We start from the raw sequence: 22,920 nt of genomic DNA, 5'->3' as shown, positions 1-22,920 counted from the left end.
TAATAGCGCCTGACGTATACATCGCCTGGAAATGGTGTACTGCCCTACAAATCAAGGAAAAAATCAATACCGCCATGAGCGACATCAGTGTGCAGTATTAGCGCACGCTATTAGCGCACACTACTACCACTGTGGGGAAATACATCACTGCTGGAACGGAAAAGCACTGCAGCAGCCATTTTGGAAATCACAACCCATCAAAAACCATAGCCCCTGGCAGCCATCCTCACAATCTGAGCAGAACATATGTCACAGAAGAGGGCAAGAGGAAAGGCAACGCAAGATCTCCTCAGGAAGCCAACGCTCATGGAGGGAGAATTGATGTGCCCGGTGTAAGAAGTGGTAGCACATCATGCTGAGCTCTATGGGGCCAAATAAAAAAAAGACCTCCTCACAACGGCACAACCGGATCTGGCTGGGAATCAGCCAGAATGTGTCAGCGGTCGGCTGCGTCCCCCTGAATTAGGAGGACTGCAGAAAGTGGTGAAATGACCTGCGAGTCTGGGTCTGGTCACTACTTTTGCAGCACCACACAGACTGCCAGACCACAGGGGGAGGCTTGCCACCACCACTGGACCTGACACTGTGGGAGGAGCATTGCAGTACAGTAATCGATATCGAGGGGATAGAGACAGTAGGAGGAGCCTAGGCTGGCGCTTTCACCCAGGAGGCAGAAGGTGAGTGAACCCCCTCTGGAAACAAGACACCAAATACCAACCATATCAACCCCCAGTGTAAATACCCATAAGCCAGGGAATGTGACTGGGGGCAATGTGTGGGAGACAACACAGGCACCTACAGCAGCATCCATGCACCAGTGCACCTTAGCCACACCTGTGAAGCTGAGCAGTTGGGAGGGAAGCCATGGGACACATCCAAGTGCCATGCATCACTCTGCCATGTTGGGGGCAGAGCAGTGCACCATTGGCATCTGGCCATGTGAAGTACCAGCCCCTCCCTCATCACCAAGTGCAACAGTCTGGTTGGCTCTGTGCATCAGATGCATACGAGACAAGCAACGGGTAGTACCCCTGCCATGCCACCACAGCAAATCCACATGTCCAATTCCCCCCCTCCAGCCTAGGGCCCCATTTTTGCCAATTCCCTATCAGATGCAAGCAGGCCAGGCCCATGCATCAGTCCAAAAAAGCTGCGCCACATCCCTCCCCGTACCTACTGCCATGCATGCCAATACACATAAAAGAATATGAACTAATGCCATCCCCAATGTCGACTACAGGAACAAAGGCATCACCAGAGAAATCAGGGAATGATGAAGAAGCGGGTCGTCCACCCATGCGCTCACCCGTGCCACCACCAGCACCACCACCCCTCATAGGGGATGACAGTGCATGCAAAGGTGCAAGACGCACCCCACCTCTCTGTGCCGCAGCAGGGTCACACCCAGTGCAGGAGGAAAGACCACCATGGGCACACCAATTCCAGGAGGACAGCCCACCAGGGGCATACCTGCTCCTCGTGTCCAGACCACCATGGATGACCTGGAGGAGGCTGAGGACACATCCCAAATTATCACAACCCTGGTGGAGGGAGGGGTGCGCAATCCCAGCAGCGATGACCAGCATATGACCGCATCCCCAACACAAGTGAAAAGCCATCCACAGCAATCGCAAACACCACCCAAGAGCCCAGTCCATGATGACCAGGGCAGCTTAAGCCCACTGGCCAGGCACAGCGATGACGCACACACACCTGAGCCATATGTGGTCACCAGTTCAATGGGATTCAAGACACAAGGCAACATACACCGCCTCATCACACTTGACTGCCACCTTGGGCGCTGTGATGACGTGCCTTAATGAGATGGAGGCACAACAACACCACATTGATCACCTTGCCACTGCACACAACCACCATGTGAAGGCTATAAGTCGGGCAATCAGAGGGGCCACAAAGACAATGGCGCGAGACAATGCACGCACCAGGTAAGTATTTGAGGCATGCACTGCATCCATGACTGTGTTCGGCCAGAGGGTGTGGGAGCTCTGCGAGTGGCTGCATATGGCGACCTCAATTACATCATCCTCCATCACACCCATGGAGGAATCCCAACAGGGGAAGCCTAGGCGGAGGGCCTATCCCCAGTTGCGGCAGCGCTCCCCAGGTCGTGGGAAGATGGCACACCATCTTGAATCGATTGTGTACTGATGGCCTGTGTGCATGTCACATGGACACATCGTTGAGTGGGCGGTGGAATGTGTGCTAGGGGGTTGGTTGTTGGCGGGATCTGTTCTCTTTAACACGTGAGTAAAATCAATCGAGGAAACAAAAGTATGCTAACTCTAAAATATTACAGTTTAACATGTTAAAGCTATTATTATTATTATTATTATTATTATTATTATTATTATTATTATTATTATTATTATTATTATTATTATCATTATTAATAATACAATAAAGTCACATGGAAAACAGGTCAATCTGTCAGTGCTTTTCTGTAATCGAGTGACTATCGTTTGCTACATGACCTAAAAGTATTAGGGATACCTGCCTTATCTCCCAATGAATAATGACGTTATATGTTTTGCACAACTCCCATTGTAGATTATAAGATTGATGCCAATTCATAATCCACTTATTAAAGTGACACACAGCTCTGGTCTTCATTTACAGATGAAATTACTAAGGGCAACATTGATGACATCACAGATGATATCTTTAATGACACCATTTGTACATGGTAACAGATTAAGAGTACTATGCAGTTTACAAAATAAATGTAGCCCACACCATTGCCATGACATAAGAAGATGTTCTAATCACAGTGCTTAACCCGTAGGTAGTGCAATGAGAAATGTGCACAACGATGTACATAAATAGTGGTATATGCATGCCTTAAATTTGAGGAATGGGAGTAGCTCAGAGTTCTTATGATTGGGCCACTGTTCATTGGACACATTCATTGAACCTAAAGCAGTGGATGAATTATACATGTGTATACCTTTACATGTATTTTGACTGGCAATAATACTGTTTTTATTCTCTGGTCAACGTACTCATGTCGTCACTTATTAATGCTACATGATTGTGTATCGGTTTTGAGTGCACCAATGTGCTGCATACACTCTCTCTATCAACACACATGCCTAGTGCATGATCTATATGGCGAGCCTGACTCCAAGCTTAAACGTAAGCAGACATCTGATAGGCAGGCATGTGTCATTATACATCCCATGTACACCACATATGAGGTATGCTCTACTTCCACATTCCATGCTGTAGCTATGACATATGGGAATTAATTATATATTTTCAATTCAATATCAGTAGACCATTTCTCTCACAATAAGTACATTGTTTGAACCAGGGCAGGGTACATGAGAGGCCTTTCTTTCACCTTGCATTTGTTTTGGTCTGCAAATATGTTTATCCTTCAACCTTTGATATGCTATCTGGTGATGATCTAAGTTGTAGGACAGAACACGTGGATTTTGAACAGTTGGATATGCCATCCCTGTTGTGGGCTACAACATCTGATTTGCTACCCTCTATTGTTGAAGACTAGGGCTATATACCTTATAGTCCTGTCATACCCTAACCACAGCTCAAAAAAAAACATTTCCTGTCAGTATATGTAACACACTGTCATCTGTGAAGGTCGCTAAAGGTTGATTTTAGACTAGATCACCCCAGCCTATTGTTATTTATACACATGTACCAACTGGCAGTTTGATCTCTCGATGTAAGAACCACCTCTGATACCCAGTGCAAATCTGCATACATGGGCGGGAGCCGTAGAAGTAGCACCATTGACTACTTCATGATACATATTGGGGACTGGCGTGATATATTAGATATGTGATTGTGAACAGAGGATAGCACAGGGGCAGCACGCTGGTCTTGGAAGCAAGACCACGTAAAGCAACAGAGGGTTCAATCACGGATGCACGCTTAGAAACCAAACTCAGATATGGTATTAGGTGCGATAATAACAAAACAATTACATAAATATGGAGGGAACTGCATGGGAAGAAAGTGATCACAATCATTTCAATTAACATATCACTTAGAATTCAATCCAAAACCTCATGATGGGGTATCAATGTGGTTGGAGTTAGTGACAACAGATGAGCCCTGACATGGGATAAAGTTTGGGAAAAATTGCAACACAACCGTGATTAAACCATAGACTGTATAATTGAGTTTTGTACCTGTTTCATTAACTAAGCAGATGGGGCAGCGCATCTCTTTGGAACAACAAGTTGTGTTTTTGCTTTTATAGAGGAGGCTGAGGGAAGCTACCGTTCCATAGGATTGAGGCAGTCCCCATTTCTTCATTTAAACAATAGTAGTTTGTAGACTGGTATACCCGGGCGCTCTATTACCTGGCACCCCACACTCTTGTTTTACTGAAAATGGTATAACACTCACTTCGATTTATGCAGGATTTATTCTGACCTTTCCTTAAAGAAAGAGTTCAGTTTTCCAAGGAGGCCCAACTTGGCACATCTGACCTATTACAAGTGATTCCTGATTTTGACAGATCCATGTTCAAATAAGACAGTTGATTGCGACCAACTGCAACCTACAATGTCCCTGCGAGGATCTGAGTAAACCTCTTATGATTGATAAGAACTACAGGACAGGAAAAAGGAATGATTAGCCTCACTTAAAAGATTACCTAGAATAACTTGTGATGTTGTACCATGGAGGGATATGCAGCAAAGGAAACAATGCTCGGCGGACCAAGCCTGTGAAACCCTAAACCAGGCACTTAGCTCTAGAGATCACTCCAAATTATGGAGCATGGGAGATCAAGGCACATCTGATCTTAGTACAATAAGAGGTCTGAACTGTAATACCAAGGAGAGAAAATTGACTAACCACTTCTCTTCTCTGTATAGCGGGGACAGTGATGAGCTGCCTAGTATTGGCTACCACTCTGCAGATAAACCACTAACATCTGATCCACATATTTCTTATTTCATTTTCAGTCATAAGGAGACTATAACAGCCATGGATGATTCAGACTGCTGTAAGTACCCTGGACCGATCTTTCCCACTTAGATGTTCATAAGCATAGTCCTGTTTTTCAGTCACTGATTTTACTACAATTATTCAATGTCATTAATAGAGCCTTGGTTACCACAGATAATTGAAAACATTCAATTCTTGTTACTATTTTCAAAAAGGGGGATAGTACACATCTGAGATTCTATCGTCCAATCTCCCTGCTGGATGCAGTTGCCAAGGTATTTGGAAAATTAATACCATCAATAATGTTGGTCTTACTTGCTTGGCATTAAACGTCCTCCTGATAGAGCAGTTACGCTGGCTACAGGACCACAGTATTTTTGGCTTTTATGGACTTGTCTAGTGCCTTTGACTGCATCAACGGTAGACTGTTATGTGAGAAACTATCTGAGAAGCTGCTGTCATAAAATATACTAAGACAGGGTATTTTATTTTATTTTATTTTTAATTTTTTCCATTTGTGGCAGCACCCGGATCCGTGGGTATCACAGCGTTAGTATAGCATAATGGTGAAAGCGAGGGTACAGTGAGCATGTAAACAGAAAACCATTCATATTTGTCAAACAGCCAGATTTTCATTACATTTTTAAATGTAGAGAAGGATTGTTCATTGCGGAGAGGAGTGGGTAGAGTATTCCAGATTGTGGGTGTGGTGACCATGACGCTGGCACCTTCGGCTCCTAATCTCTTAAAACCTGGAGTGAACAATGAGATTCCAGAGTTGGATCTAAGCGTACGTGTTGTGGTATTGACAGTGATACAGTTTATCAGATACTAAGGGTTGTCTTTGTGCACACAATGGTGAATGATGGACCATGTTTTGAATTCTATCTGGTCTTTGATAGTTAGCCAGCGGGCATTGCGTCTGATTTTTTTAAGATTGAGGGCTGCATACAGTGCTTTATTCTGGAGAAGTTGGAGTTTTAGTAGGTTGGATTTGGAGGTGTTCATGAGCAGGACATTGCAGTAATCGGGTTTGGAGAGGATTAATGCGCATACTATTGCGGTGCAGTTGCTATGGGAGAGGAACTGCCTGCACAGGGAGATGAGTCTGGCTGAGTAGGCAGTGGAGGAGGCAAGGGCCTTGATCTGTCTGTTCATGTTTAGGTTGGCTTTGTGGTGGACCCTAAGGTTTTTATGTGCTTAGAAACTTGAATGGGAGTGCTGTCAATGCAAAATGAGGAGAAGGAGGAGTCAATGGGCCTCATTATGACCCTGGCGCTGACAGAATGAAGGGGGCCGGTACGGGACCGGCCCCTTCATTCCGTCAGGGCTGATTACGAGGTTCCCTTTGCAGGACCCGGATCAGACATCTGGTAAAACCAGACGTCTTTTCCGTGTCCCGCAAGGGGAAGAGGGAGGTAACAACGGGACACTTGTAATGTGCCCGTTGTTACCTCCCTCCCCATTCCCATTGAGCCCTATGGGGGCTCAAATGGAAATGGAGAATGGTTCCTGCAAGGAGGACTTACGGGTCCTCCTCTTACGGAATGACCCGGTAAATCCCCATTGCAGGAACCCGGTAATGGAGCCCGGTGTGGAGGCAGCCATGGTGCTAACAGCACCATGTCTGCCTCCAAACTCGTAATGAGGCCCCATGTGTCTGATCATGTAGGGGGATCAAATGACAAGGAGCTCAGTTTTCTCATCATTCAAGCATAGATTATGGGAGACCATCCAGTTTTGGATGATGCTATAGATTTCATAAATTTTGATGTAGTCACTGTCATAGTTACCAGAGAGCAGGACAAGGATCTGAGTGTTATCTGCCAAGTTGTTTCAAATGATACCACTGGCATCGAGGAGGTCATACAGGGTCTCAGTATGGGTATTATAAAGTGTGGGTGAGAGGCAGGAACTTTGTGGAACACCCAGCGGAACTGGGATGGCATCAGCAACTGAGTCCCCTATGGACATCTGAAAGGTCCTACCACTAAAGAAGGATTTGATCCAGACAGTAGCTTCCGGCGAGAAGTCGAAAAGTTGCTTGAGGTTCTGGCAAATAATATTATGATCAACCAAGTCAGTGGCTACAGAGAGATCAAGAAGGAGGAGGATAGCTAGGTTGCCCAAGTCTCTTATGGAATCCATTTGTATGTTGCGATTGTGAAGAGCAGTCTCTGTCCTGTGGGCCTCATCACGAGTTGGGTGGTAGCCCTTAAATGAGGTGGAAACGCTATTGCTGCTGCATGTAAGGGTTCACCCAATCTTGGGCTGGCAGCATTTACCTTTAGCTCTAGCTGTGGGTAAATGCGCCACAAAAATGCAGATAGTAGCGGCAGCAGTAATTGCACCAGGAATTCCCCATTGGGTCTGATGAACCCAATGGGGAATGGGGAATTACAGTTGCCTTCCAACCAATTATCCGGTGGTAATACTGCTGGCGGGGTGGGCGGTAATGCAAATACAGTTGGGCGGTTTCCGAGTCGGGATACTGCCCAACTCATCATGAGGCTGTGCGGAAAGCCAGATTGTCTTTTACTGAGTAATTGGTTGCTTTCTAGAAATTGTTGGACTTGTAGTTAGGCTAGGCGGTCCAAATTGTTTTGAAGGAAGGAAAGGGACAGTACTGATGGGGTGGTAGTTGGTTGGAATGGCAGGGTCTAGGGATGTTTTCTTTAGTAAGGGGTGACCCATGCCAATTTAATTGAGGGTGAAACTGTGCCAGTTTGGAAGGATGGATTGCAAAGTCAGTGATGATGGGCATGAGTGAGGGGGCACAAAGTTTCACGATATGGGGAGGGCAGAAGTCTCCTTTACAATTGGAAGGTTTGAGAGTTCTAATGGTAGCTGCAACATGTTCTGGAAAGACATGACTAGATGCAAACAGGGGTGTTCGAAAAGCAGTCATTGCGAGGTAGGGTGTTCTGGTCAGTTCCTTGGGATTTGCTGGTGAGCAGGGCTTTTTTAGGGTTAATCTTGGTTAATAGTGAGTCTATTTTGTGAGTGGGGGCATTTTCTATATTAGTGCACCAGTCTTTATTGGTTTGTGTGCTGCCTGTGGGGAGGATGAAGGTTTCCAGCTCATGGCAGATTGCAAAAAGTTATTTGCTGTCAGAGCTGGCATCAGCAATTCTGTCATTATAGCTATTTGATTTACATGAGAGGACAGCCTTTTTATATTTGCTGGACAGGGTAGCGTGGGACTTATATTTCTTGGGGGAATGTTTTTTTCTGCAGAGGTGTTTGAGGGATATTTTTTCTCTGCGTAATTCAACATGTTCCTCAGAGAACCAGGAGATGTTGGTTTTGTGAGGTTTAGGTAATGTGGACATTTCCAGGCGATGTGAAGAGGGGCATTGTTATCGAGGGTGTGAGGCAGGCAGTTATGATATAAGGTTGCCAGACCATCAGTGGTATGGTTGGGATCTGGTGCATAGGTACTGAGTGCAGTGAGTAGGGCTGGTTTGAGGTCTTCGTGAGTCAGCTTCTTTGTCTTGTGGACCAAAATTGGGCTCAGGGGCTGAGGCAGGATTTTGTGGAGCTTGGCAGGGGAGATGGTGTATTGAATGAGAAAGTGATCCGAGGTCAATGGTTGAGATGTAACAGTGGACCTTGGACGTGAGAATCCAGTCAAGGATTCACCCTTTGACATGGATGGGTGTGGTAATAAGTTGGGTGAAGCACATATCGCTAAGAGCAACTGCTTGTGCAGTAACTTTGGAGTCAGTGGCATCATTAAAGCCAAGGTTGAAGTCCCCTATAATACATTTGGTTGTGGGCTTCATAAGGAGGTTGATCAGGAGTGGAATTTCCATATTGGGGGAAATGGGTCCATTAGGCTGTCTATATAGTAGGAGCAACTCATAGGTAGTTTGTGGATCGGTTGTCAGTTTTAAGAGGAGCATTTCATATCCTGCTGAGTTGGGCTGGGGGCAGGTTTTGATTTGAAGCAAGGTTTTAGCAATGAGGGCAACCCCACCTCCTTCAGCATCCTTTTGGTCAGATCTGTAGATGGTGTAGTCCAGCAGTATATAGCCAGGAACAATAGTTGTCCGGATGCCTTGTGGAGCTACGACTCAGTGATTGCTAGGAGGTCAAGCTGCAGCTCCAGGTTGAGGTTATAGATTTGCACAGTGTGCACCCCTAGGGATCTAGCATTGATGAGGGTGCAGTTGAGAGAATCAGGAGATAGCTTTGTTAAGGTTTTCAAAGCAAAGTACACTCCAGACCAGGACTCTTTCTAATGGCCGGGGATGCAGCGCACAATTAAAACACTTTTATTTTATGTATTATGAATTCAGTTTGAGAAGGCACCCAACCTGTCTCACACCCACATTTATAAACACCCCGGGACCATGAACCAGGCCATGTGTAATAATACAATATTTATTTATTTTTAAATTCCAATGAAAATCATACAAATTTAAATTAGGGCAGCAATCACCAGTGTGGTGATAATGATACTGTAAATTGATTGAATACACTTAGTTTGACCTTGTTACATAAGATCATTGAATAAAGGCAAGATTACTTTTTGGGAGGGATTTTCTGATAGCACCAGAGTTAGTATTTCCCCCTGCAATGTTCTCTCAAACCCCTGTTAACCGAATTGTGTGTGGGTAGAAAGGAGTAGCAATGAGTCAGGTATACTAGGCAACAAACGGAATGTAAATCTGACCTTCCCCCTCTGAATGGGAGGCAAAATCGGGTTGAAAAACCACTGAAGTTGAGCAAAATAGCACTTGGAATTACTAAATACGTGTTTTACATGTGCAGTTGAATGAATGAGGTAGAAATGAGTATAGCAGTATCAAAGATGTAAGAACACGAGCAAACTACAAGGCAATGTACTAACAACGGGCATACAGTTCAGAAAGTCGACTTTGGAAGGAAAAACACAGTGCAGCCAAATCACATGTGGAGAAATTGCATTTGCTTAGTTTCACGGGTTAAAAATAGTAAAACGGCTTGGAAAATGGGTTAAACAGACAAAATCGGAAATCGGATTTGATGCCAAGGGTCAAAGACACCTCACAGGTAGGATAAGAAATTGAAAAGGTAACTCTGAATGTATGACAGGATGGGTTTCTTAAAGGGAGAGGAAAAATTGTGTTTTAAAATGAAAGCAGTTGCACAGGGAAAATTGGTTTGAAAAGGAAATGACAAGATTTACTGAGAATATATTTTAGTGGCTAGAAAAGAGGAACACCGCCCGTGAAAAGGGTTAAGCTGCAGTTTTAACCCCCTCATGCTGTGTGCCTCTTTATGGGGAAATTAATTAATTTATTCAAAATAGTACTAAGAACTTACACAACGGACTGAAAGGATTGTTACGAACAGCGCTAACACATGCAGATCACTACAGATTTCCCTAAGAACAAGGTAAACAGAGGATTCTGACAATTTTAAGGATTTTGCTAGGGCAGTTATGGGATCTCTATGGGATTGGACATAATACAAGGTAACAAAGCAAGGGAATGCCGTTTTTGGTTACCGGGGAAGGGAAATACTCACAATAAGCACTTGAAAGGGTAGCTTGGACAGCCAACCAGGTTTCTGGACAGCAAGGCAAGAGCTGGTCTTTGATAACAGTGGTAGGCTCTCCTAGAAGGGGACAGCTGGGCCCAGTCTGGTCACTGGATAGCGAGGTACATCAGCTGGGCTCCCCTCGAATTATTGAGATTTTTGCAGGCTTTTCTGGATCAGTGGTTCTGCCTGGAGAGGGTCAGCTGGCTCTGGCCTGGCAGTGGAATCTGGAATCTTGCAGCGTGAATCTGGAATGTCTGGATCTCTGGATGCGCTGGAGCTGGAATAGTCAGAAGAGGGTCCAGAGCTCCCTTTGCCTCCCCTTTATATAAGGAGCATGACATCACAGGATTTTACTATGGAGCAGACTCAAGCTGGACACATCTCTTAAATCTTAAATCTTAAAATCAGATAGGTCAGCTGTGGATGTCACCGCCGAGCAGATTGGACTGAAGGAGGTGACAATTTTTATGGTGGGTGTTTTTTTTACAATGTGCTTTGTTCCACCACAGTTGCTGTTGCCAAAATCAATTATATTTACAAATGTCATCATCATGAAACCTATATGGGCAGCCTATATATTTTACAAGACACATGTTGATCCAAATCCCAAGACGGTGCAATGCTGTTTAGTCATTCTGGCAATCGTTAACCATTTCCATGGAAATATTTCACCTAAAATTCTACAATGTTATATATGTATACATATTATCACTGGTCATGTTCTCATTAATTTTCAAAGTTGTACCATGTATGTTTTCCCCAGAATTTGCATTTTCCTGGCGTTTGCGCCCCCAACATGCTAGAAAAACCTACAACAACTTATTTTAATGGCGCAAACATGACATTTAAATGGTCATAATCTAAAATCTAAAGAGAGGCTTTATAAGAATGAGATTACTGACACAAAACATTTTTTTTATAATGATCAAATCAATTTGGCTGGGGATCAGACGAAAGAGCGTTGTCGACTTTTCAACGACGTGGGAGCAACCCATCGCATCTAGTCCCTCTATCAAAACCACAGTTGATGATTGTGGTAGAGTACAGAAAGCATTTGCTGACAAATTATTGAAAGCACAACATAAAATCAAGAAGGAAGCCCAGGCATCCTCGCCCCTAATTCCCATATCTAATCATAGTCAGACTGATGTACAAGAAAACCGTGTCAGCCCCTTAAAGAACCTGTTGAATCAGGAAAATGTAAGCTCTATTCAACCTGATCAGTCCACAGGTTTTAAATTCAAAGAATCTACCACAGCTGAAATGCTTGACATACTAAAAACCATGCATCCTACCAACTGTCCGGGAGAATTGCTCTCGTCAAAATATATATTAGACTATAAAGATCTATTTGTACCCTCTCTTCGCAGATTTGTGAATTCCTCTTTTCGTGCTGGTATTATCCACCAGTCAATCAAGAGTGTAGCAATTACCCCATTGCTAAAAAAAAGTGGGACTGGAACCTAATGATGCAGCAAACTTAAGGCCTATCACCAATACCTTATTTCTTCTTAAGCTTATTGATAAAGTAGCCACGATACAGCTACAATCCAATGTCCAAACTACTGGGATACTGCACGTGAAATACTCAGTGTTCAAGAGTTATTATGGTACTGAGAGTGCACTTCTGGACTTACGAATGCACATGCTCTCAAAACTGGAACATAGCAAGTCGGGGCTGCTGATGTTGTCAGATCTACTGGCAGCCTTCGACTTGATAGATCACAAGATACTGCTTGACCGGATGGCAACTGTCAGAGGTCTTTCTATGGATGCTATTACATGGCTTAGATCCTTCCTGGAGGGCCATCAGTCCACTCCGAGCCACAAATCATAACATGTGGAGTGCCCCAGGGGGCTTGTCTTTCTCCCTTGTTATTTAATATATATATATATCATTCCTTTGTGTGGTGACCAGATCTCATGGGGATATTCTTCTGCAATTATGCTGATGATTTCCAGCTGGTTTTGGACATTACTGGAGACCATGAGACGGATCAACAGATACTGTATGCCATATACCGCATCACAAAATGAAAGATGTCTGCCAACTGGCTCTGTCTGAATGCGGCTAAGACCGAACTCATGCTATTCGGTGCCAGACAAACTCAAACCAACCTTTTTCATTGACGGTAGCCAAATTAAAGTAGTACAGAAGGTAAAGACGCTTGGCACCTATATGGAAGAAAGCTTGGACTGCGAAGCCCATGTAATAGCCAATACCACCAGTACCAACTATCATCTTAAGGTACTTAGACAAGTAGCACCACTGGTCTCAATAGAGAACCACATCAAACTTGTGAGAGCAGTGATCCTCCCACGTGTAGATTACTGTAATGCTCTTTTGGGAGGTGCTAATAAAGCTGATATTCAGCAACTGCAGAAAATTCAGAATGCTGTGATAGTGTCATCTGCAAAACAAAAGAGGTGATGGCTGGAAGGTTTAGAATTAATCTTAACCTCTGGCATTGCTCTGGGCAACCCTCCAGACCATCGTTCTTCGCCTGCCAAGCCATTACAGAAGGGGAAAAACCACATGCAAATCAGGCTTCACCCCACCCCCAAAGGGTTAGTCCAGCCCAAACTGCTAGGTCACATCCCTTCTGCACGAGACCACAAGCATCCCCAGACATGTTTCAGCCTTGTTGGGCATCATCAGTGAGGAGTAGCTTGGGTCTCTAGGCCCAGCAGGCACAAGACCCACGTCTGGGCATACCCGTCCCACTTGGGGTGACAATAGCAAAACAAAAGAGGTGATGGCTGGAAGGTTTAGAATGAATCTTAACCTCTGGCATTGCTCTGGGCAACCCTCCAGACCATCGTTCTTCGCCTGCCAAGCCATTACAGAAGGGGAAAAACCATATGCAAATCAGGCTTGACCCCACCCCCAAAGCGGTAGTCCAGCCCAAACTGCTCGTTCACATCCCTTCTGCACAAGACCACAAGCATCCCCAGACATGTTTCAGCCTTGTTGGGCATCGTCAGTGAGGAGTAGCTTGTGTCTCTAGGCCCAGCAGGCACGGGACCCACGTCTGGGCATACCGGTCCCACTCGGGGTGACAATAGCAAAACAAAAGAGGTGATGGCTGGAAGGTTTAGAATGAATCTTAACCTCTGGCATTGCTCTGGGCAACCCTCCAGACCATCGTTCTTCGCCTGCCAAGCCATTACAGAAGGGGAAAAACCATATGCAAATCAGGCTTGACCCCACCCCCAAAGCGGTAGTCCAGCCCAAACTGCTAGGTCACATCCCTTCTGCACAAGACCACAAGCATCCCCAGACATGTTTCAGCCTTGTTGGGCCTTGTTGTAGGGCATCATCAGTGAGGAGTAGCTTGGGTCTCTAGGCCCAGCAGCCACGGGACCCACGTCTGGGCATACCCGTCCCACTCGGGGTGACAATAGCAAAAGTGTCATCTTTCAGATGAAATGCCTGGAATCAACAGCTGCAGCAAGAAAAAGCTACACTGGCTTCCAGTAGCAGCCCGTATCCAGTTTAAATTGTTATCCGCATGCCACAAGTGCATTTTTGGTAATGCTCCAGTCTACTTGAAAGACAGGGTTTCTATTTACCATACCCAAAAAACTTGAGATCAGCCAATGGCTCCCTATTGGAATTACATTGGGTAAAACGTGCCTGTGGCATTGGTCGGGCTTTCCACGTTCAGGGAACCAAGGCCTGGAACGCCTTACCAGAACAGCTACGTAAAACAGAGAACCGCCTTGCCTCCCGAAAACAGATGAAAACAACTTTTATTTAACCAGCATGAATGATTCCTGTGCAATCCTACTCATCTTTGTATCTGTCTCTCGGCGCCTGGATGCCCACAGGCTTTGGCACAATATAAGTATAATAAAAATAACAATAACAATAATTTCAAATTAATGTCTTTTGATTATTGAAATAAATGTCATAAACTGAATAATCTCTGAAATCCACTGGGCTGGCTTTGTTTTCCAAATATGTGCATTCCTTCCCAGCCCACAGCCAAATGTCTCTGGTCAGTTTAGCCCAGTGTTGCCATGGATTCACCTTTGAAGTCCTTCAGTTTGAGTTGTGGGGAGATGTCACCAGGAATTCACACCTATGGGCTCTAGCAGTCCATTGTCTCATTCTAGAGCAGTGCCGCTTTGACTGATGAGGGTGCTAGATTCTCCCCCTTGGCCCATTCATAGTTTCCACTGGACTTGTACACTTGGGGAATGTGATTCTGTTACCAGGGGAGCAGCACCATTTGAGGCCAGGGCCTGCTCTCATGCCCTCTTGGAAGCTGTGGGATAGCTGGCGGCGCCGTTAGAGGATCCATCACTTTCTTTCGACTGTTCTGTTTGTAACGGTCTAGTTTTTTTTCTAAGATGGCCACCGTTAGGTTTATACACTCACAACAGCAGTGCCCCTGCGTGTTGCACCTTGGACTTTTGCGTGCTTACACGCATGTTCTGTATCACTTCCAATAAGCTTATTTCTCGCCTTCTTGCTTCTGTCCTCCTGGGACTCTGCCTTTCTTTTCCTCTGGCTTCTTCATACTGCTCATCTCGCTTCTTATCTCCCTCCTAGTGCTGCTGTCTTCCTTTGCTCGTTACGTGGCTTGTTCTCGTTTCCTTTCCCATTGCCTTCCTCTTTCTGATTCCGTTTTGCTTCCTTTGCTTTTCTCTTTCCCATCCTTCAGGATTCATTTATCTTTCTTTCTGCCTCAGCTTTTGCCTTGCATTCTCTGTTTCCTGCTTCCCCAGAGCTTTCTGCTACCCAAGTCCTTCGGTCTGGTCGGACCAGCTTTCTTTCCATCTGTTGTCACTCGTTGCACTCTGGTTCCAGAGTGTATTGTTACGCTGCATCTTTGGATTCTTCTTACATAAGGAATCGCTCCAGCAAGTCCTGCTTCTGGTTTGCTGTCTCTACAATATGCCTACTACAGTAACTCATCTTGATTGGACTCACAGGGTTTTTATGCCTGGAGGTTGGCCCTGTTAAAATTGGGCTTACTCCATGGGAGACCACTCGGTTGGGGATCTCCCTACCGACAGAGTGGCATCCCGAGGAGAGACCCTATTTACACCAGAAAAAGGAAAGAAAGGGAAGTACCTAACAGAGAATTGCTAGGAGAAAGAAGAAGGATCCAGAAGAAAACTCTGCTGAGGATATGTGGATGTGGGTTAATATTCCTTGAATGTCCCTTAAAAATGTGGTTTTTCTAGCATCTATATTCTGAGCATTTCCATGGCCCTAGTCAATTTCTAATACACAGAAATCTGTTCAACTCAAGGGTACTATGAAATTGACATAAGCAAAGAGAGAGAGTGCTTCTTGTGAAGAGTTAGCCTGTGTTATTTTGTTGCAAAAAGTCAAGTGTTTGCCGTATGGCTTGAAGCGAAGTTCTCTGCTATTTCACAGATTTTGCCTGACACAACACGCCATTCAGTGAGTAATGACCCCATTTGCTAGTGTACACCCTGAATATGGGTGAACATGAATGTGTCTTACTGGAACCAAACTGGGTAATGTTAAAAAGATGAAAAGGGCATCAGTGTGCAATCATTTTAAATGCAGAACATTTTCTTTTTCAGTGGGAAGTGTTGATCCGGCAGCATAGAAGCGCTGCTTTTGAATTCTTCTCTTTGGTGCACATGCAGAACACACTGGCAACCATTCTCAAGGTGTTCCATCTCGCCCCATATGTGCTTGGCAAAGACAGCACAGCCATTATTTTTGTAACTGCAAAATGCAGTTTTAATACAAGGGAATAGCGCTCAGCCGAGCCAGCACAGCCATTCTTCTTGTAACTTCTGAAATGCAGTTTGGTGATGTAGCAGAGTTCTGCTGGGCTGGTAAATATACCCCACAGCTTGGTGACAGGGGTCTTGTGAGCATTGGATATCACTAGCTGTGATTTGGGGATTAGAAAACTCACAGAAGTAGAGATCTTGGACCTCTTTGCAGCGATGGGTGCAGAGTTAGTTTATAGGGACTGAATTCTATGGCAGCATTGAATGTCTAAGCATCTGGCAAATCAGGTGAATCATTTTCGCCCTTTGCATCCAGGAGAGTACTGGCACCCCTCTTATTTAATTTACATTTTGATGATATTGAGAGTGGGCTGGGCAGTGGATATACCTATTCTTTTGGGTTGATGCTACCCTATGTTATTATATGCAGATGGTGCAGTGCTTCTTGCACTCACTCAGTAAGTGTGGCAATCCTTAGTTGGCATTATTTCTTTGTTCTAAGAAGCAATAGATATTTCAATTAACATCTCAAACTCTATGGTGCTGGTACTGGGGATAAAAAGCCTACAAAGTGCAGCAGAATTTACAACCATAAGAAAATAGCTTGGATCACCAGCTATAGATTCTGAAGAATCTCCTTTACAAGCTCTGGTAGATGGGAGACCCATATGCAAGACCAAGCATGACAGTTGAAACAATCTAAATAGACATTATTCAGTTTTGCTATAAATACTGGGCGCTAGCCAATTAAGGCCATAATGATGGCCTATAGAGCGAAGACAGTAGATGTATGAGGTATTCTGATCTCCAACCGTTAGTGCATGAAGAACATGATTTTCTGCGGAGGTTCTTGAGCGTGCCTCAGAGCACTCCTTGTTATTTTCTTTATTATGAGTAGTTCACTACTTGACAGACTACATTAGAAGCAATCCACTAATTCTGTGCTGCGAGGGCGTGGCCAGGCGACATAACAGATGGCATCCTGATTCCGAGCTCCCATCCCGGCCTTGAGTATTCATTTTTCCGCTGTAGTTGGCTTTGTGCAAAATATAAAAATGACTTACTAACAAGACTCGTCTGCGGGCTGGTGGTGCTCGAAGAGCCGGTGAGCGCATTTCCACTTTCCTTCTGGAGTTCAACACTGCTATGCAATTTAGGAGGCGTTGCCTTCTCATCATCTGCCTCACATTACAAGGAATGCTGTGACGCCAAGTCTGCTTTTTGGCGGACGTGGAGAGGAGGTCTCCACTTTGTTAGGGAAACATGTTTCCTCTACAACAAAGGCCGAATTTTACACGCAAATGAATTCAAATTGAAAGATATTCTTTTTATTATACGGTGAGAAACCCCATATGAGAATAACATGTTGATTCTTTTGCTCTAGCATACTGCTGCTCTCCAAATAAATAACATGTTCATGTAATTTACCCAGTATATTGGGTTGATGGCTTCCTAGGGATACTTAAATACATGGACACTCTAATTTTAAATGTGGTATAATTAATATTTGTTGTAGGTTTGGGAGTCCCCCAAGGTAATATTAGCCTCTGACACCCGAAGCACAACATTGAAAATCCTTCTATTAAAGGAACTATATTGCTTACCATAATAATTCTGCAAGCTGCAATATTTTATCCATGGCTGCTAACCCCTGGAATGCTTATGAAGGATATAGCTGCTATAGACTGGAAAAGAGTCATGATCCCTTGAGGTGACCTCTGAAATCAGATCATTTTACCTCATAAGAACATTGCTGAGGAGTGCTATGCATAGGTATTTAAAGGTCAGTATTGAACTCTCAGCTCTACTATTGAAAGGATAACACATTAACGGAAGCTTCTATTCAGTGAGATTGTTTCTGTCTCAATATGGCCTCAAAGAAGGGGCAATACAAAGAAATGGCATCATCACCTATTAACAATGCCCTCAAAAGACAAATAAGCGACTCTACCACGCCTGAGGAAGATATGCAAGATCCAGTTATGCAAGCAATCCTAATGAAAATAAAGTCCCTCAAACCATTATGGAAGCCGCGACTGCCAAATTACAATGATTATTGATGATAAGTGGTCCATATCTGAGTCCAGAATTAATGAAGTGGAAAGAAGGGTGAGTGACGACAAAGATGTTGTAGGAAAAGTGCAGTCTTTGGAAAATACAGTTTTATCTCTGCAAAAGCAGACAGAAAACTTAGAAAATAGGAATAGGAGGAATAACATAAATATTGGTCTTCCCGAGAACATTGAAAATGACAACCCTAGTCAGTTCATTTACCGTATGCTCACTACAATCCTTAATCTCACCATGCCCACACAGTTCAATATACAAAGAGCCCATGGGATTGGTCCCATAAATCCTTCTCGTAATGCTCTGATAACTATGATTTTTGGCTTACTAGACTATACCCACAACATGCTCATATCGGATATAGCTAAACAGAAGAAAACTCTTATATGGGAAGGCACCAACATTTTCATTACCCAGGATGTTTCCAACACCACAGCGGCAAGAAGGAAAGACCTTTAGTACAACCCGTGCTCAATAGCAAGTTCCAGTGTTTGCGGATGAGTTTCTTGATAGAAGTGGTGTGTTTAGAAAAAGTGGTAATGCATATAATATGGTCCAACTCTTTTCTGTCTGTTTGCAGGACCAATAGTGAATCACTATCAGTAAACCTGGCTCTTTTAGTCGATCTCTTAATTAATTTCCAGGGGTAGCATCTGGCCACCAATTTCTCCCAGAGAATGGATGCATGATATGATATGATATGGCATTCATAACCCACCAATACACACGTGTTTCAAGGCACGATGAGGCAGGGGAGGGGAAACAGAGGGAAGATGTAGACAACAATCTTACTAGGCCCGGTGATATTGAGCAAGTGCAGGCTGCAGGGGAGAGGCCAGGGGAAAAGTGTGAGGGAAAATGGGAGGGGGCAGTGCAGTACATGAGATCAACAAAGAAGCGCTTGTTGAAGGATTAAAAATTAGACATTTAAAAAAACATTGAAAAATAAATAAAAAACAAAAAAGTGCAAGGGTAAGTGCAGATATCAAGTGTCAAGTGCTGGTAGGGGAATGTAAGGATACAGAAACAGTCCCCAAGTGCAAGGGTTGTCACTGGGGCAGATGGGTATGCAACTGGTGGGTAGGGGACCTGGGCCCGAGATTAGAGGGTAGCCAGGTGACCAGTGCAGTTTCTGTTTCAGCCAGAAGTTTAGCAGGGGAGAGGGAGAGAGAAAGCAGAAGCAATGAGGAATGTCTTGAGGTGCTTCCAGACCGGAGATGGTTCTCCTCAAGTTTCAGAGAGGCAGAGAGGCTGTTCCAGAGGAAGGCCCCAGCCGAAGAAAGAGATCTACCACCAACTCGTTGTTTGGAGAAGCGAATGACCCTGAAGGAGTTGGAGGTGAATGAGTGAAGAGCTGAGAAAGGAAGATATTTCCAAAGTGAGAGTTGAAGGTATTGAGGCCCCAGGCCCCTGAAGGCCTTGTGGACATTACAGAGGGTTTTGAACATCTCGCAGTCCTGTTTTGGATGAATTGCAGAGGGCGGAGAGTAGAGGCAGCCAGATTTAGAAAGAGGCTGTTGCAGTGGTCCAGCCTAGAGAGAACCAGAGCTCTGGAGACAGTGAGCTTCTGGGTGTAGGAGACGAAAAGAAGAATAACTCTTAGGAAGTGCAGCTGGTAGTGTGACTTCTTCAAGACATCAGAGATGTGAGGAGAGAAGGAGAGTGTGGAGTCGAAGATGACCCGAGTTTTTTAGCCTCACATGTGGGAGCAGAAAGAGAGCCAAGAGAGGCTGGCCAGAGAGTGACAGGAATGGAGCGAGCAGGTGTGCCGATGAGGAGAATCTCAATCTCACTGGTGGAAATCCACTCCTGGATAGCAGACAGGCAGCCAGAAATGAGAGAAGGAGAAGAGGTGGCACAAGGGAGCCTTAAAATGAGCTGAGTGTCATCCGCATGGCACTGAAAGTTGGGCTGGAGAGTGACAATGAGGTGGGCAAGATGTGCCAGGTATTGGTTGAAAAGCCAGGGAGAGAGGTTAGACCCCCGCGGGAACACAAAAGGTAGAGAGAGAGACGGAGGAGAGGAAGGACCCAAGTTGAACCTGGGAGGGTCGATCATAGAGGAAAGAGGTCAGCCAAGCCAGGGCCTGATCAGTGATACCCAGTTTATCATGGAGATGGTTGAGCAGGATGGCATGGTTGACCGTGTCAAAGGCAGAAGAAAGATCAATTAAGATGAGGTCACAGGAGGTATGGAATCAAGGTTGGAGAGCAGGTCTTTATGGATATTCAGGAGAGCAGTTTCCATTCTTCTGGCAGCTCTGAAGCCAGGCTGATCATCATGGAGACAACCAACAGATTCAGTGTGAAGATTAACTGGCAGATGGCCAGCTATTACAGGACTTTGCCCGGGAAAGGAGTGATGGAGATCGGGCAATAGTTAGCTGGGCAGGAGGGGTCGGGTGAGGGTTTTTTAAGAAGAAGGTGCACAAGGGAGTGCTTCAGGGGGAGGGTTCTGGGAGGGGACAACAGAGGTAGAGACTGCAGCAGGATTGGCCAATTCCTTGCACATTTTAAAGAGTTTGTCCAAGTTGTTGAATGCCGCAGAGACGCAGACCTGGTTGTGGGCTCTCTTCTTGGTGCGGACACAGATGCGGTATTGCCTTTGGAGCAGGCGACAGGCAAGTTTGTCAGAGGACGTAACAGAAGCATGCCATTTCCTCCCAGCCACCCTGCACTTGCATTGAAGGGTGACAAGGTCTGAGTCATACCAGGAGTTGCACATGGCCTTGGGCTTCAAGCGGATCCTCATAACAGGGGAAAGAACATCAAGACTATCAGATATAGCAGAGTGGAGCATGGAAAGGGTTGTGTCAGAGTGTGAATAAGCCCAAAGGGGAGGGGGAGTGAGAAAATGGTGGCAAAAGCCTCAACTGACACACCCTTCATGGGTTGGATATCCAAGAAGGAAGGTGGCAGTGCTGGAGTTGGCTTGGCCTGAGGGGTATAGAGTGTGAGATGGGAGGAAAGGAGAAAGAGATCACTCGGAGAGAGGAGTGGTGAGAGGGATAGAAAGGGGATGTTCAGAAGAGATTAGAACATCCAGAGTGTGCCCTGTTGAGTGTGTCGAACCAGAGGGGAGTATAGAGAGTGAGAGAGAGTCGCAGAGGTCACGAAAGAGTCCAGAGGAAGGACAGGAAGCATCCAGGTGGATGTTAAAGTCTCCAAGAAGGAGGCGTTGAGTGGTCGAGACCAGGAGGGAAGAGGAGAGGCCCATCCACTCAGAGAGGAAAGAGTAGATCTGACCAGGTGGCCGATAGATCGTAGCCAGAGCTAGGGAATGACCAGGAGAGAGAGAGCACCTGCAGACGAGCCATTCAAAAGAAGAGTAGGTCTGCGTGGGAATGACAGAGGCAGGAACCCACTCTGGAAAGATCAGGGCTACACCCCCTCTGGAACGGTTGCATCTGGGAGTGGATAGGATCTTATAGCCAGCAGGGAGAAGAGTGTTAAAGCTTGTGATAGAGCTGACCATGAACCATGTCTCAGTGAGACTGAGGACATCGAGGTCAAGTTCTGCCAGGAGGCGGAAGATGTCAGAGCGAGAGTTGAGAGTGGCAATATGGAGAAGGTCGCTGTCCTTGAAAGTCTTCTGGGGAGGGGTGCAATTCAGAGATATGGTCTGCAGAGGTGTAGAAGAAGCCAGACGGGGGCAGAAGAGGGCGGAGGAGAGAGCAAGGTAATCAGGGAGGAAAAAGCAGGGGGAGGCAAAGAAGCCATGGAGGGAAGAGATGGGACAACAGGAGAAGAAAGGAAATTGACGAGGCGCAGGAAGAATCTATCAAAGGTTGGCCTGATTGCCTTGGACCAAGACGGTTTTATTCAGGCAAACATTAATTATGACCTTAGAGGAGTGGAAGTGGCCAGGAGGGCCTGCCACCAGGTGCCACCATTAATGGGAGAAGAAGAGAAAGGAGAAAGCACAGAGACCATATGAAGAGTGCATAGGTCTGGCGAGGGAACGACAAAAAGGACGTCAGTGAGGATTTGCCTGGAGGAAGCACTGGTATAGGTGTCAGCGATAGGGAGGCCTGGGTTGGAGAACAAGATGTCCTTTTTAAACTTCTTCCTACCAGATTTAGTTAGGAGAGCAGGAGACACAATAGATACGCAGTCAGAAAAGATAGGAGAAACAGAGAGCACCATAGAGTGGGTAGGGAAAGGAGAGAAAAAGAAAGGGGTTGGGGGAGGCAGGGAGACATAAGAACGGACACAGGGAGGGGTGCAAGCAGATGAGACAAAGAGGGATGAGACATTAGTAGACATTTGAAAAATACGACAAGAGCTCAGACAATAGTAGAACAGTTTGCTAAATGAAAAATTTGCTAAGAAGACAAAACCAAAAACGAAAAGGACAAAGTAGTTGGCAAATGAGAACCTGGAGGAATGAAGAGTGCAATTGAACACCCAGCAGTACAAAATAGGACAGGGCAGTCAGTGAGGTGAATACAAAAACCACAAAAAACCAACACAGTAGATGTCGGCGAAAGCGGACCTGGATGAGGGAGGAATATAAGGAGAAACGCAGGCAGTGTAAGCAAAATAGGCAATCAGTGAGGAAAAGATAACAGCAATGAAGTGTGATGACCTAGGTAGGCAAAGATACAACCAAAAATAGGACAGTAGGACAAACAGTGATCAGGGCAGTCCAGGCAGAACA

This window comes from Ambystoma mexicanum, chromosome 6q, assembly GCF_040938575.1.
Source record: "Ambystoma mexicanum isolate Mex_15411 chromosome 6q, UKY_AmexF1_1, whole genome shotgun sequence".
Lineage (NCBI taxonomy): Eukaryota > Metazoa > Chordata > Amphibia > Caudata > Ambystomatidae > Ambystoma > Ambystoma mexicanum.
Note: the sequence above shows the minus strand (reverse complement) of the source record.